Source organism: Pseudorca crassidens, chromosome 3 (assembly GCF_039906515.1).
Source record: "Pseudorca crassidens isolate mPseCra1 chromosome 3, mPseCra1.hap1, whole genome shotgun sequence".
In the NCBI taxonomy this organism is placed as follows: domain Eukaryota; kingdom Metazoa; phylum Chordata; class Mammalia; order Artiodactyla; family Delphinidae; genus Pseudorca; species Pseudorca crassidens.
The window spans coordinates 144,945,861-144,959,047 of record NC_090298.1 but is presented as its reverse complement, the minus strand read 5'-3'; the positions used below and the strand labels follow the sequence as shown (position 1 = coordinate 144,959,047).

Sequence of the window (13,187 nt, the reverse complement as noted above, 5' to 3'; positions counted from 1 at the left end):
GCTTTGCATTAACTCACTTAATCCTCACAACAAACTTACAGTAGGTGTTATTCATTCGTTCATTCATTCATTCAACAAATAGTTACGTATTTATCCTGGGCCATGCTGTTCTAGGTGCTGCGGACACAGCAGGGAACAAACCTCACAAAATTCCCTGCCCTCTGCGGCTTACATTCTGGACAACTAAAGTAAAATACAGGATTACTGAGTAGTGATTAGAGCCATATGGGAAAATAAAGCAAGGAGGGAGACAGAGAGGGCCTGGGGGGATGGGGGCTGCCCTTTAAATGTTGGAGTCAGATGACATTTAAGCAGAGACTGGAGAAAGGTCAGAAAGCGAGCTAGGCTCGTATCTGGGGAATAGCATTCCAGGCGGAGAGAACGGCCAGGGCCATGTATAAGGGCAGGACTTTCCTCGGCATCAGAAGAGTGAGCAAAGAGAGAGTAGCAGCAGTGAGACCAGGAGATGAGGCTGGGAGGTGAGGTGAGGCCACATGGCGGGGGTGGGGGGCGGCAGGTGTCACCGGAGGACTTGAGTTTTCCCTCTGATTGAGACAGGGAGGCACTGAGAGCACTGAGAATGAGCTCTCGGGAGCCAATGTGGAAGCAGAAAGAACAGGGAGGTGAGAGACGATGCTGGCAGAGGGGTGGATGAAGGGAGGAAAGAAGATCTGGCTAGGTCTGAAGGTAATGCCAGCTGCACTTCCTGATAGTCAGATGTGGGGCTGAGGAAAAGAGAAGAGTCAAAGCTGTCTCTGAGTTATTGATCTGAGCCCCTAAAAGGATGGAGGTGCCCACTCCCTTACAGATAAGGAAACGAAGGCACAGAGAGTCAGCTAATCTGCCTGGGATCACACAGGCAGTCACTGGCGAGTTGGGATTTGAATGCAGGGCTCTGGCTTTGGAGACTTTGAGCTCCCCAATCCTCTGTGGTGTTCAGAAAATGTTGAACTTTGATAAAAGAGTTTTTGAGAGAAAGAGATACAGACAGTCAGTGCCTGGGTTGGAACTGTGATTGCTTCTAGGATTAGAGCACACAGACTTGTACCTGAAGGCTCTTATCACCAAGGCCTAGCTGTCCCTGTAGTTTCACTCGGGTGGCACTGGCCATGCCAGCCTGTGTGAGCCAGCCTGCTTCCTGCAGTGTCTCAGGCACGGGAACAGCACCCACAGGTTCCTGGCACAGAGGCAGCTTCCTTGCCCCCATTACATTCAGGGTGCCACCACCATGGAGAGCACCAATGGGGCTTTGCAATGTTTGGACAACACAGTCTGGAAGGGCTCCTCCTCATTCTGGAGCCCAGGCCCAGGTTAGCTGGGGTGTGGGCTGGGGGCAGGGCCTGGGGAATTCTGGGGCTCAGCCCAGCACCCTTCGTCTCAGTGTTTCGTCCCTCAGCCCTTCAAAGGACAACTGCCAATCCCGATTTGCAGATGGGGAAACTAAGGCTCAGTGAGGCAAGGTCGCCTGGCCAAGGTGAAACTTCCATGGCTCCCCATTGCCTTCTAGAAAAGCCCAAGAGCCTTGCCGTGACCTGAACTGATAGGAGGCTATTGATTGACGGCCTTTATTATTTGCACTTACTTTGCATAGTCATACATTTTGATGTGGAAACATCAGTGTGTTTGTTTTTAGAAGAAGACCCCACCCCCATAGGATGTGTCATGTAAATACATGGTATAGTTCCCTTTTTAAAATCTGAAAAGCTGGGACTTCCCTGGCTTCGCAGTGGTTGAGAGTCCGCCTGCCAGTGCAGGGAACACAGGTTCCATCCCTGGCCTGGGAAGATCCCACATGCCGCAGAGCAGCTAAGCCCGTGTGCCAGAACTACTGAGCTCACGTGCCTCAACTACTGAAGCCCACGGGCCTAGAGCCCCTGCTCTGCAACAAGAGAAGCCGCCGCAATGAGAAGCCCGCGCACCGCAACGAAGACCCACCGCAGCCAAGAATGAATGAATGAATGAATGAATTTTTTAAAAATCTGAAAAGGTCAGATTTCTGAAACCTCTAGCCCCAAGAATTTGGGATAAGGGATTGTGGACCCTTGATACCCTAAGGCTCTTGCTATTTTCCAGGCACTAGGCTGAGCACTTTGCACCTGTTTAATCCTGACACTAACCTAACCACTTTATTATTATGCCCATTTAATAGACGAGGACGCTGAGGCTGCAAACTGTGCAGCAACTGGCCAGGTTCACGAGTGAGGGCTGGAAGCCGAACGTCAGACTGCCACTAAGAGCCATGCCCGTAGTCAACACAGGCCATTGTTTTCTCCTGCCCTCTGTGCAGTTTGCCAGGCTGGCTGGGGGCAGAGCACACAGGTTGGAGGGCTGAGTCACTGGCACTGCCCTCTAGCAGCCTATCATGTGACTCGGCAAACAGGTCTGGTACCTCCTGTCAGTCAGAGCCATCAGAGGAGGGCTTCGAATGCTGCTTAGAGCCCTTGAACTTTATCCAGAAGGCCATGGGGAGCCATGGAAGGATCTAGAACATGAAAGTGACATGATCAGGATGATGCCCTAAAAGAGTGGTGCCCGAGCATGAGTGGGCATCAGATGACTTGTTAACACAGCACTGGGCCACACCCCAGCGTTCCTGATTCACTAGGTCTGGGGTGGGGCCTGGGAATTTTTATTTCTAACCGGTTCCCAGGTGATGCTGCTGGCGGTGGCTGGGGACTCCACTGCTGCTTTAGAACAGCACAGCAGGGTGGAGGGTGGCAGCAGCCCCCGAGTACCTGCTGGAATAAGGGCTGCCGCGCCGGTCACTTGATCCTCCCAACTCACAGATGACGAAGCACTGAGACTTAGCGGGGAGAGACTGCCTGCGCGGGCTACACAGCTATTCTGTGTTGGAGCAGGGACTCCACCCTAGGGGCTTAGGGCTTCAGAGAGAGCCCCCTACTTCCCCACCTCTGAGTCAGGGCCTAAGATGGGGCCCTTGGAGGACAGGACAGGGTGCTCTGTCCTCAGCGAGTTGCACAGTCACTAAGTCCATGAGTCAGACAGACTTAGGCGTTGCTGCATCCCTGGGCTCCAGACCCTCTCACTCACTCCACCTGTGGACCCCCAGCTGCAACAAATCTGCCCCGACTCCTTGTCACGGCGGCAAGGCCAAGAACAGGTTCAACCAGGCCAGGTCACAGCTGCTGCAGAGGGAGAGAGGGGGTCATCAGGGCGAGCCCCGAGACCCCCATCCCTGGAGAAGCCCCTGCCTAGAATTCCCCAAATGGCTGCTTCAGGGAAATCAAGGCAACCTCCCTCATGTCCCTGTTCTCTGGTGGGTTCTTGCCCTCAGCATCCCATGGGGGGACTCCCTCCTGCACCCCCAGGAAGGGACAGCACTGGGGGACAAGTGGCTGTCCTCTGTCTGCTCCCAACAAGGCTCACAGTCCTGGTCCCCTTCCCGGCTGAGTGAGCCCGAGCTCCGTTTGCAGACTGCGTGCCTCACAGGACGCAGGTGGGTGAGATGCTGCGTTATCAGGAAAACCACCATTTCCTGAGCATCTAGTATGTGTCAGTCCTATTGTCAGGCATCTGCCAGGCACCCTCTCATCAGCATGACAGATGATCTGCTGGTCTGCGTGTCTCCCCAGATAGGCCTGGGGATATCACACCACCACCACCTACCATAGCCGTGCTTACGCAGACACTTTTTTTTTTTTTTAAGAGAGAAAGTGAAAAATCAGAAGCAAATAAGGCAAATCGTTAAGGGTTAAATAGGAGTGAGGGGTGCTTGTCCACAGTATGATTTTCTGAACTTTGCCATATACTTGAGATATTTTCTGATACAATTACGCTGGCCTGGAAGGTGGGAGGAGGTCTGAGGAACTGGGTCAGGAGCTGGCCAAGCTCGTCATCCTCCAGATGTGATGGTGAAGGTGGGAGGGTGTGACTCACCGAGACAAGCCGGGATGTTTTGGATGTTTCTGAAACTCTGAAGTCCCCTATCCCCTTGCCAGCTCCTGACAAGGGCGTGCATGGGGTGAGCCCCTGAAATAGCAGAGTGAACCAGGGTGCCCAAGGGGACACCCATCAGCATTCCTTTCTCAGGCTCCCCACAGGGAGCGCATGCGGAATGCTGGGATTTTAAGCCATTCCTGGAGCCCTTGTGGTTCCAGCTTCCACCCCAGCTCCACCCCCCACCTCATGGCCATGGAGTCGGCCTTTGGGTCCACAGGCCCACAGAGACGGTGAGTCCCCAAGCCCTGGGCCTGGCGGAAGAGAACCTCGGCTGTAGAAGTGGGCTGACTACAGCTTGTTGTGCTGTTGCTAAGTTCTGTGCTGATCAATCTGGCCTCAGGGGTTTTTTTTTTTCCTTTGGTTTCTTGTTCTGACGGGAACTGGGCGAATCTGGAGCCGGTTCATCACAGCCACAGCATTCCAGAGGGTGTGACTCCGCGAGCTCCTTTTTGGCCTCAGATCCCGCGTCCACACCCTCCCCAGCTGCCGAGCGGATGGATGGACGGTCGGGAGAGCAGCTCAAACCAAGGTTGGAATATGATTTATAGGACTCCATCCTCACTGTCCTTTCTAGAAGCTAACTTGTCTTCCAGTGAGAAGGAAGACGTTTTAAGGTCAATGCTGAATTCTGTTTCTTGGTTCCACAGTTCCCTTTTCTGGTATTTAAAGCTCCATAAATTTTGTTCCAAAAGTCTGCCCCGCCTCCTGCCTCATATTCCACAATGCCCTGTGAGCCAGACAGGCTGTCCCCACAAATATCCTCGCTCCTGGGGTTCATCTCTCCCCTCCTCCCTGCGGCCTCGCAGCTGGATGGGATCAGATCAGGCAAACCCTCAATTCCTTCCTCCCTCCCTTCCTGCCTGCATCCCTTTCCTCCTGCCCTCTTCCCTTCGGGAAACATCCACGCTCTCCCAGGTCTTATGCGCTCGAGAGACAGACAATATTGTAAATTTTTTAAATTATTTATACGTTTTATAAATAAAATTACACTGTAATATACATTCAGGTGGAGATGAGCACTGTGAAGAGAAACTAAGGTGGGAAAGAGGTGAAGAGATTGGGGTGTACGTGTGGAGAGAGTTGGGGGTACTGCAGATGAGGGTCGGGGGACGCCCTGAGGAGGTGGTATTTGGGCAGAGACCCGGAGGGGAACACGGGAGCTTGTGGGGAAAGGCACATGTCGGGGGAGGGAACGGCAGGTGCACAGGCTCTGAGGGGAACAGCAAGGAGGCCTGTGTGGTTCAAGCAGAGGAGTGACACAGGAGGAGAGGAGGAGAGCTGGACCTCGGAGGCTGGGGCTTGGTGAGCTGCAGCAGGATCTGGGGTTTTCTTCCACGTGCGCTGAGAAGCTCCTGGGAGCCGAATGCAGAGAGGTGACGACCTCAGAGCTGGTTTTTTTGTTTGTTTGTTTTTTTAACATCTTTATTGGAGTATAATTGCTTTACAATGGTGTGTTAGTTTCTGCTTTATAACAAAGTGAATCAGTTATACATATACATATATCCCCATATCTCCTCCCTCTTGCTTCTCCCTCCCACCCTCCCTATCTCACCCCTCTAGGTGGTCACAAAGCCCCGAGCTGATCTCCCTGTGCTCTGTGGCTGCTTCCCACTAGCTGTCTGTTTTACATTTGGTAGTGTATATATGTCCATGCCACTCTCTCACTTCGTCCCAGCTTACCCTTCCCCCTCCCCGTGTCCTCAAGTCCATTCTCTACGTCTGTGTCTTTATACCTGTCCTGCCCCTAGGTTCATCATGAAAGGATCCCTGGCAGCTCTTGGGCCAAGAGTAGAAGCAGACGTAGGGCCTCAGGTAAGAGGCTCCTGCTGCATCTGGGTGGGAGATGGGTCAAGTCTGAGGGGCGAGCACTGGTGGCCATCAGGAGAAGCAGTTGCGTGTTGGAGGGACAGCATGTGATACAGCCTGCAGGGTATGAGAGAGAAAGAAGAGGCAGTCAAAAACAGCTCCGGGGCTGTGGGCTGGAGCCACTGCTGGGGGAAGGGCGATAGGGAGGCCAAACTGGGGAAGATGCAAGCAGAGCACGTTCGTGGGGGCCAAATCAACAGGTTAATTTGGGTTCCAGACAGCGTGGAGCCTTGTGAGCCATGGAAGCAATAAACAGACCTCTCTGAGATGGTTCTGAGGACAGCCGAGGAGCCACTGGGGGGGTTTAGGCAGAATTCCAGAACATTCCAGATGTTATCTCCTCTGGGGAGCTTCCTGGTGCAAGTGGCTTCTCTCTTGTTAAGTTGCTTCATCTCGGAATCTTGACTCAGTTTCTCCAATATTTTGTTTCACTCTAAAAGCTTTTGCTATGTGCCGGGCACTATGCTGACTCTAGTACCAGCACTGTTGAGTGAATTAGGAGGTGTGGACCATTGACCATGGTACCATTTCACAGAGGAGGAAAGAGGCACAGAGAGAGGCCGTCACTTGTTCAAGGCCACACAGCTGAGAGGCTGGGACTCAGACCCAGGCACCCAGGCTCCAGAGTCTGCGTGTCAAACCACTGCACTCCATTATCCAAATCTTTATTCACCTCCACCACCAGCACACACACACACACACACACACACACACACACACACAGTGCCATGTGGCTGTGCACATAGAGACCTCCAGGAGAACCTTTATCGAGGATTATGCTCCAGCTTGGTTTTATCTGCAGGCCTGCTCTCTCTGTGTTTATTAATTCACTAGATAAATATTTGTATGTGAAGGCCACGGCCGGGGCTGCTGGGAAGCTGAGACGGGGAGCCTGTGTTTCCTGCCTGTGCTGTGATGGAGGGAGGAGGTGAGGAGGTGGGGACCCAGGCTGGGAAATTTACCCTACAGAATGCTCCGTGCCTGCAGAGAAGGGAGCCGCAGACAGAGCCCAGGACGGCCCGGGTTCGGGGCAGGAGAGCATCGGGGGGCTTAACAGTGCCTGTCTTAGGGTCACCTCAACCCTGCGTGACCTTGGACACGTCACCCCACCTCTCCCAGCCTCAGTTTCCACCTCGCTGTAAAGGGGGCCGAGCAACCCACCTCCTAGAACCATGTGAGGCCACCACCGCTCAACAAAGAGAACCAGAACTTCCACTTCCCAGGCTGGGATAATATTGCGTGTACGTCACGCACTGTTCTCCGAGAAGTTCCTTTCTCAAAGAGGCTGGAGGGTAGCGAAATGTTGGGTGGTGGGTCTTGGCTTTCCAGTGCCCCCCGCCCCACACAAGTCACTCTGGGGCCATGTGGATTCTCGGCTGTCTCTTGATATAGCAGATTCCAGGGCCTTATTTAGAAGGCCCTGGGGGGGGGGGCAGTGGCACACTCCCCCAGACCCCCAGTAATTCACCTGCTCTCCCCTCACCTCCACCCCCTCCCCAGGGTGAACAAGGGCTCAGGTTCTGGAGCCAGGTTGACGCCCCGACCTTGGGCACAGCCTCAGAACCCTAGTCCCAGGTTGCCAGAAACCCTTGCCACCATGGGGTTATGCCCTGGGCTCCTGAATTTAAAAGTCAGGATGGGGTGATTGGGGACCCAGAGAGGAAGAAAATCAAGATCTTCTTTGGGAACGAAGGTGTGGATGCTTCATCCTCGGAGACACCTGCACCCCTACCAATTTCATTAAAATTAAATACCATGTGTCTTAATAAGAGCGTGTCCCACTCTTATAATAAGACCCATAACATTGCATATAGCCTAGAAAAAAGACTAGAAGGAAAGACAGTAGCAGGTAGACAATTCCTGTCTCTGGGTGGTGGGAGATGAGAAGCTATTTTTATTTATGTATTTATTTCTTCTATATTTTCTAAACTTTCTCCATTGAAAATGCACCACCATTAAAATCATGAGGAAAAAAGCACTTTTTTAAAAAGATTATATTGTTAAAAACATAAAACTCAGAGATACAGTAGAAAGCTATAGACGATCTTTTGAGAAGTAAAATCATAAAATTTAAAAGCAAAAATAATACATATAATTACATATAACCCGGATGAGAACAGAATATATGTAAGATATGTGACTAAAGTAATATATAAGATTTATATGGGTGTAACAATATATTCTAAATGAGAAAATTGTATGTGAGATAGAATAAAAATAATATATCTCCTGTACATCCCCCATTACAGCACATACTCGGGGCTCCCTGCGATTTATTTGTCTTTCTCTCTTGCTGGACTGTGAGGCATTCACAATTCAAGGTAAAGTTTTACTTATCTCTGTTTTGCACTGAGGACCTGGCACATAGTAGGTACTCAATAAATGTTTATGAATGAATAAATGAATGTCTTCTTTTTAAAAAAAAAAAAAAAGATACACATGAGAACTCTAAGTATACCGGGACCTGATGTAAGAATGTATTTGACAAGTTAATAAAACATAGAAAGTTGTATATTCTCAGACAGAAGGCCCAGAGGCAGGTCCAGCACCAGTGTCCCCATCTGAGTCTGTCCCTCTGGGCTGCTTGTGGACCATGTGTCCTGCCCATCAGGCTTGGAGGTCCAGGTAGACAGGGGCTGTCTTTGTTCATCTCTGAACCCAAGGCTCCTACACAGCTTAGGCTGTTCTTAGGAGTACAGCGGAAACAGGTCAACAGTCAGAAAAAGGCATTAGGCAAGATGCCCTTCATTCCGTAAACGAGTTAAGGTAGGTCCTTGATTTCAGACAAAAAGGTATAAGGGCACCCAAGGATAGGTCCTTAAAGGCGGACCAAGCTCCCCTGAAGATGGAGCTTCTCTCCCCACTGCTGCTTCTGCCCTGAGGATAAGAGGAACCCCACACCAAGAATTTAGGGGAGGTATCACTGGCTCAAAAAGGAAACACCAAAAATGAGAAGGGAAGGAAAGTGGCCTCTTCCTGTGTTACGGTGCTGTTTACTTGTCTGTATTCCCTTCTCGACGGAGTTCCTCACACACAGGGGTAGGGACTTCTCCAATTTTGTCCAAGAAACTCTCAACAGTTGATTAAATTCAAATGACATTGAATGAACTACTCTGTGTCACTATATTTGTTGAATGAATGGATGAATGGATAGAGAGCCATTTTTGCCGCATTTCCAACCCTGGGCCTTTCCACTGGGGATTGCAGAATGAGTAAGCCTTTGGGCATTCATTCGAAAATATTCACTGAGCTTCTAGTATGTGCCAGGCGCAGCTGTAGCCCCCATGCTCACGAAGTTCCCTTGTTCTGTCACAGCTACAAGTGATATTTTAAATCCACTCTCCCTATACATATGTTGACTTGGGGGATTTTTTTTTCCTTTTAGAAGAAAGTAGATTCCACTTCTAGATATATACTCAAGGGAGGTGAAAACATATGTCCATACAAAACTTGTTGAATATGCATAGCAGCATTATTCATAATAGCCCCAAAATGGAAACAACTCAGATGTCCGTAAACCAAGGAATGAATAAATAGAATGTGGTCTATCCATACAATGGAACATTATTTGGCCATAAAAAGCAATGAAGTCGGGCTTCCCTGGTGGCGCAGTGGTTGAGAGTCCGCCTGCCCATGCAGGGGACACGGGTTCGTGCCCCGGTCCGGGAAGATCCCACATGCCGCAGAGCGGCTGGGCCTGTGAGCCATGGCCGCTGAGCCTGCGCATCCGGAGCCTGTGCTCCGCGACGGGAGAGGCCACAACAGTGAGAGGCCCGCATACCGCAAAAAAAAAGAAAAAAAAAAAAAGCAATGAAGTACTGATACATCCTATAACATGGACGAACCTGGGAAACATTACGCTATATGAAAGAAGCCAGTCACACAAGATCCCATACGATTCCATTTATGTTAAGTATCCGGAGAGATAAATTTATAGAAACAGAAAGTAGATTCGTGGCTGCCTAGTGCTGAGGGGAGGAGGGCTGCTAACAGGTTGGGGGTTCTTTCTGGGGTGATGAAAATGTTCTGGAACGGATTGTGGTGATGATGGAAAAACTCTGAATATAGCAAAACCCGCTGAATCATACATTTTAAATGGATGAATTATACGGCATGTGAATTATATTTCAATAAAGCTGTTATAAAACCAAAAAGAAACAAAGCAGAGAATTTCCCCTTTTGAGCAGGCAAAGTGTCGTGGAAATGTATTTCACAACCGAGTGGTCTGCTTCGGTTTAGCGGTGGAATTTTTCTTTTTCAACAACTTTGAGCTCATTCTTCAAGACAAATTTTCTCAAGGTTCGTGCTAGGAAGCCCTCCCCTCCTCCACCGCCACTGCCTGTCCCCAGGCCAGGCAACCCTGTCCGTGGCCCTTGACGTAGTTTGTTCCACACACCATCCCCCCAGCCTCTCCCCCCCACTCCCCCCCTCCCCCCCGTGCCCGCACTGCTCAGCTGCTGCCAGCTCCCAAATGCCAGAGCTGCCACCTGGGGCCCTGACAACGCAGGGGCCCGCAGTGTTGTGATATGTTTGGATGGGGAGTGCGTTTGGTGCCAGTGTTACCAGGCTCCGAGGGTGACTAATCCCATCTGCATTTCTAGTTTCAGCTGCCTGAACTGTTCATCTGGAGGACCTCAAACCTCTCCGTTGTTTCTGGAGAAGTTTGCCTCCCATTTGCAGATGCATGAGCTTAATTAAACCCATTCTCCAGCCCCCTCAGCCACCACTCACACACATATGTGCCCAACAAATACTTACTGAGCACCTACTATATGCCAGACACTAATCTGGGGAGACAGCAGTGACAAGACAGAGTTCTTGATCTAATGGAACAACAAAAAACACAGTGTTTTTTAAAAAGAAAAAAATATCTAGATAGTGTTAGAAGTGCTGTTCAGGTAAATGAACCAGTGTGAGGTGACTGTGGTACTCAGAAGTAACCTGAAGTTACTTCTAGTTCGGGGGGTGACGGAGGCAGGGAGCAGCTTCTCTGGGGATGTGGCTGAGAAAGAGGTGTGTGTGTGTGAAGATCTAGAAAAAGAGTGATCTAAGCAGAGGAAACATCTTGTGCAAAGGCCCTGAGGCAGTAATAGCAACGAGGCTGCCGTGATCCCACCTCACAGCCAGTGAGGAAGGACAGGGAATAGGTTGGGGCAGACTGGGTTATATAGGGCCTTCTCTGCATTGGGGAAGAGTTTGTTTTCTCTAAATGCAATGGGAAGCCATTGGAGGGGTTTACAAGAGAGGAACAGGATGTGGCTTACATTTTTTCAAAGGTCCATCTGGCTTCGGAGGGGAGAAAGCGCCTAGACAGGCGGTGGGTATGGGGAAAGCTGGGGCCGGGACAACCTTCAGTCTCTTAAGGTTCAGGTTCCCTCTGTCCTCCACCTCTTCCACTATCTCCAGGAGGCCACCAGGGCCTGGGCAAGCGTTCCCCTCTCATTCTAGTATCACTGTAGTAGTTTTTTTTCTATACTTTTACTGTTTTTACTTGAAAATTTCCTTTAAATCAATTGCTATTTTACTTAACTGATTTTTTAAAAGGAAATTATATCACAGCCAAAAGTCATGAGTTTAATGCATGACTTACATTTTTTTCCTAATACATATTAACATAAATACACAGCTATTAAAGGTTTTTAAATGAACAAGCGAATATAGTCTTAAGACTAAAGATGAATAGTGAAATTATAAGAATAGTAGTTCACCAGAAACATATGAGTTTGATACACTAGTTATTTCTTTTCTAAAACACATGAAAATAAATACTTGGTTATTAAAAAAAGAAAAAAAAAGCTAATCCAAGTACCAGTTCAAATCATCTAAACGGGCCCTGTCTATTCTACTTATGGGCTGTGTGGTCTTAAGCTGGTTACGTAACCTCTCTGAGCCTCAGTTTCCTCTCAGTGAAGTGGGGATAATAACAACCCAACCTCGTGAGGTGATTTTGAGAACTACATTGTGAGAAGTACTCAGAATAGTGCTTCACACAGTATAGGCTCAACAAACATAATGTAGCTGAACCAGCCCATGGATGGTCAGAAGGAGTTTCCCAACTGTCTGCAGGCCCAGTCCAGCCAGTACCCAGACCCACTGAGCCAGCCCATCCTTCTCTTGCCCCGCCATCCCCCAATCCACACCCGGGGAATTCCCAGGTTGACCGGCTGGGCCTGACCCCAGGAGGGAAGGTCATGGTAAATGAGGTGAATGAGGTGCATACACATTGCTAAGGACAGCCAAGTGACCGGTATGCTCAGGGCTCAGCACACAGCCCCAACCAAGGACCCACTCGAAGGACCTTACCACAACCCTTCTCTTCCCCCAACAAGCAGACAAGAGGCCCAGAGTGGGGGAGGGCCTTGCCCAAGGTCATACAGTGAGAATCAGGAGTTAAACCCATGTCAGGGACTCCAGGGTCCCTTCTTTGCCCACGGCACACACATGTGTATATGTCTGTGGGTTTTAATCCCCTCCAAGGGCCCCGCTGTCTGCTCCCCACTTCTTCCCACACTCCCTGTACCCAGGAACTTGCAGTTCCTGACGGTCCTGCTTATTTCACACCTGTGCATTCTGCTGGCTGTTCCCTGTGCTGAAATGCCCTTCCTCTACCTTCGCTGCCCCCTTCACCCCTCTCCCACCTGGCAAACTCCTACTCATACTTCAGGGCCCAGCTAACTGCCTCCTCCTTCAAGAAACCTTCCCTGATCCTCAGCCTAACAGAGTCAGTCCACTCCTCCTCCTTGATCACAAGGTGCTTCTAAATCACAGTGACTGAGAGCTCCTGGAAGGTGGAAAACAGCCTCTCTCAACTTTGTTGTTATCAGTATCTACTAATAACTAAATTAGTATCTACTAATAACTATTAATAACACACGAGAGAAAGAATTCACGAACCAACTGGCTTGCTGTTCCATGGTCTTAAAGGCAGCAGTTGTGTTTAGTGGTTTTGTTGTTGTTGTTGAGAGTAGAGCATGGGCATCCCAGCAGGGCTGCCATGTGCGTTCTCACAGACTGTGCACTGCACAATGCCGGGGATGCCAAGCAAACAGACTGCAATGTGAGTGATACCCTCTGGAGGTGGGCAACATGCCAGCCTGACCCTTGGCCATTCTGGAAACACGGGCAGCCCATCAGGTAGTGGAACAGAAAGGGTACAGGCTTTGGATTCAGACTCACTTGAGTTCAAATCCCAGTTTTGCCACTTATTCACTGTGTGTCCCTGGGCAAGTGACTCAACCTCTCTGAGCTTCTGCAGTAAAATAGGAATAGATACCCACCTCACAGGGCTGTCATGAGAGTTAAATAACGATATACCTAACACATGGTAGGCCCACGATAACTGTTCCTTCCTTTCCTTAGAC

General features: G+C 49.9%; 1 long non-coding RNA gene across 1 annotated transcript in view; it reads left to right on the top strand.

The window, feature by feature from the left end:
* Positions 1-4,089: 4,089 nt before the first annotated feature.
* Positions 4,090-13,187, top strand: part of LOC137222105 (uncharacterized) — a 40,814-nt gene continuing 31,716 nt past the window's right edge. The window contains exons 1-2 of the long non-coding RNA XR_010942328.1: positions 4,090-5,333; positions 5,709-5,772. This is a non-coding gene — a long non-coding RNA (uncharacterized lncRNA). The remainder of the gene's footprint in view (positions 5,334-5,708; positions 5,773-13,187) is intronic.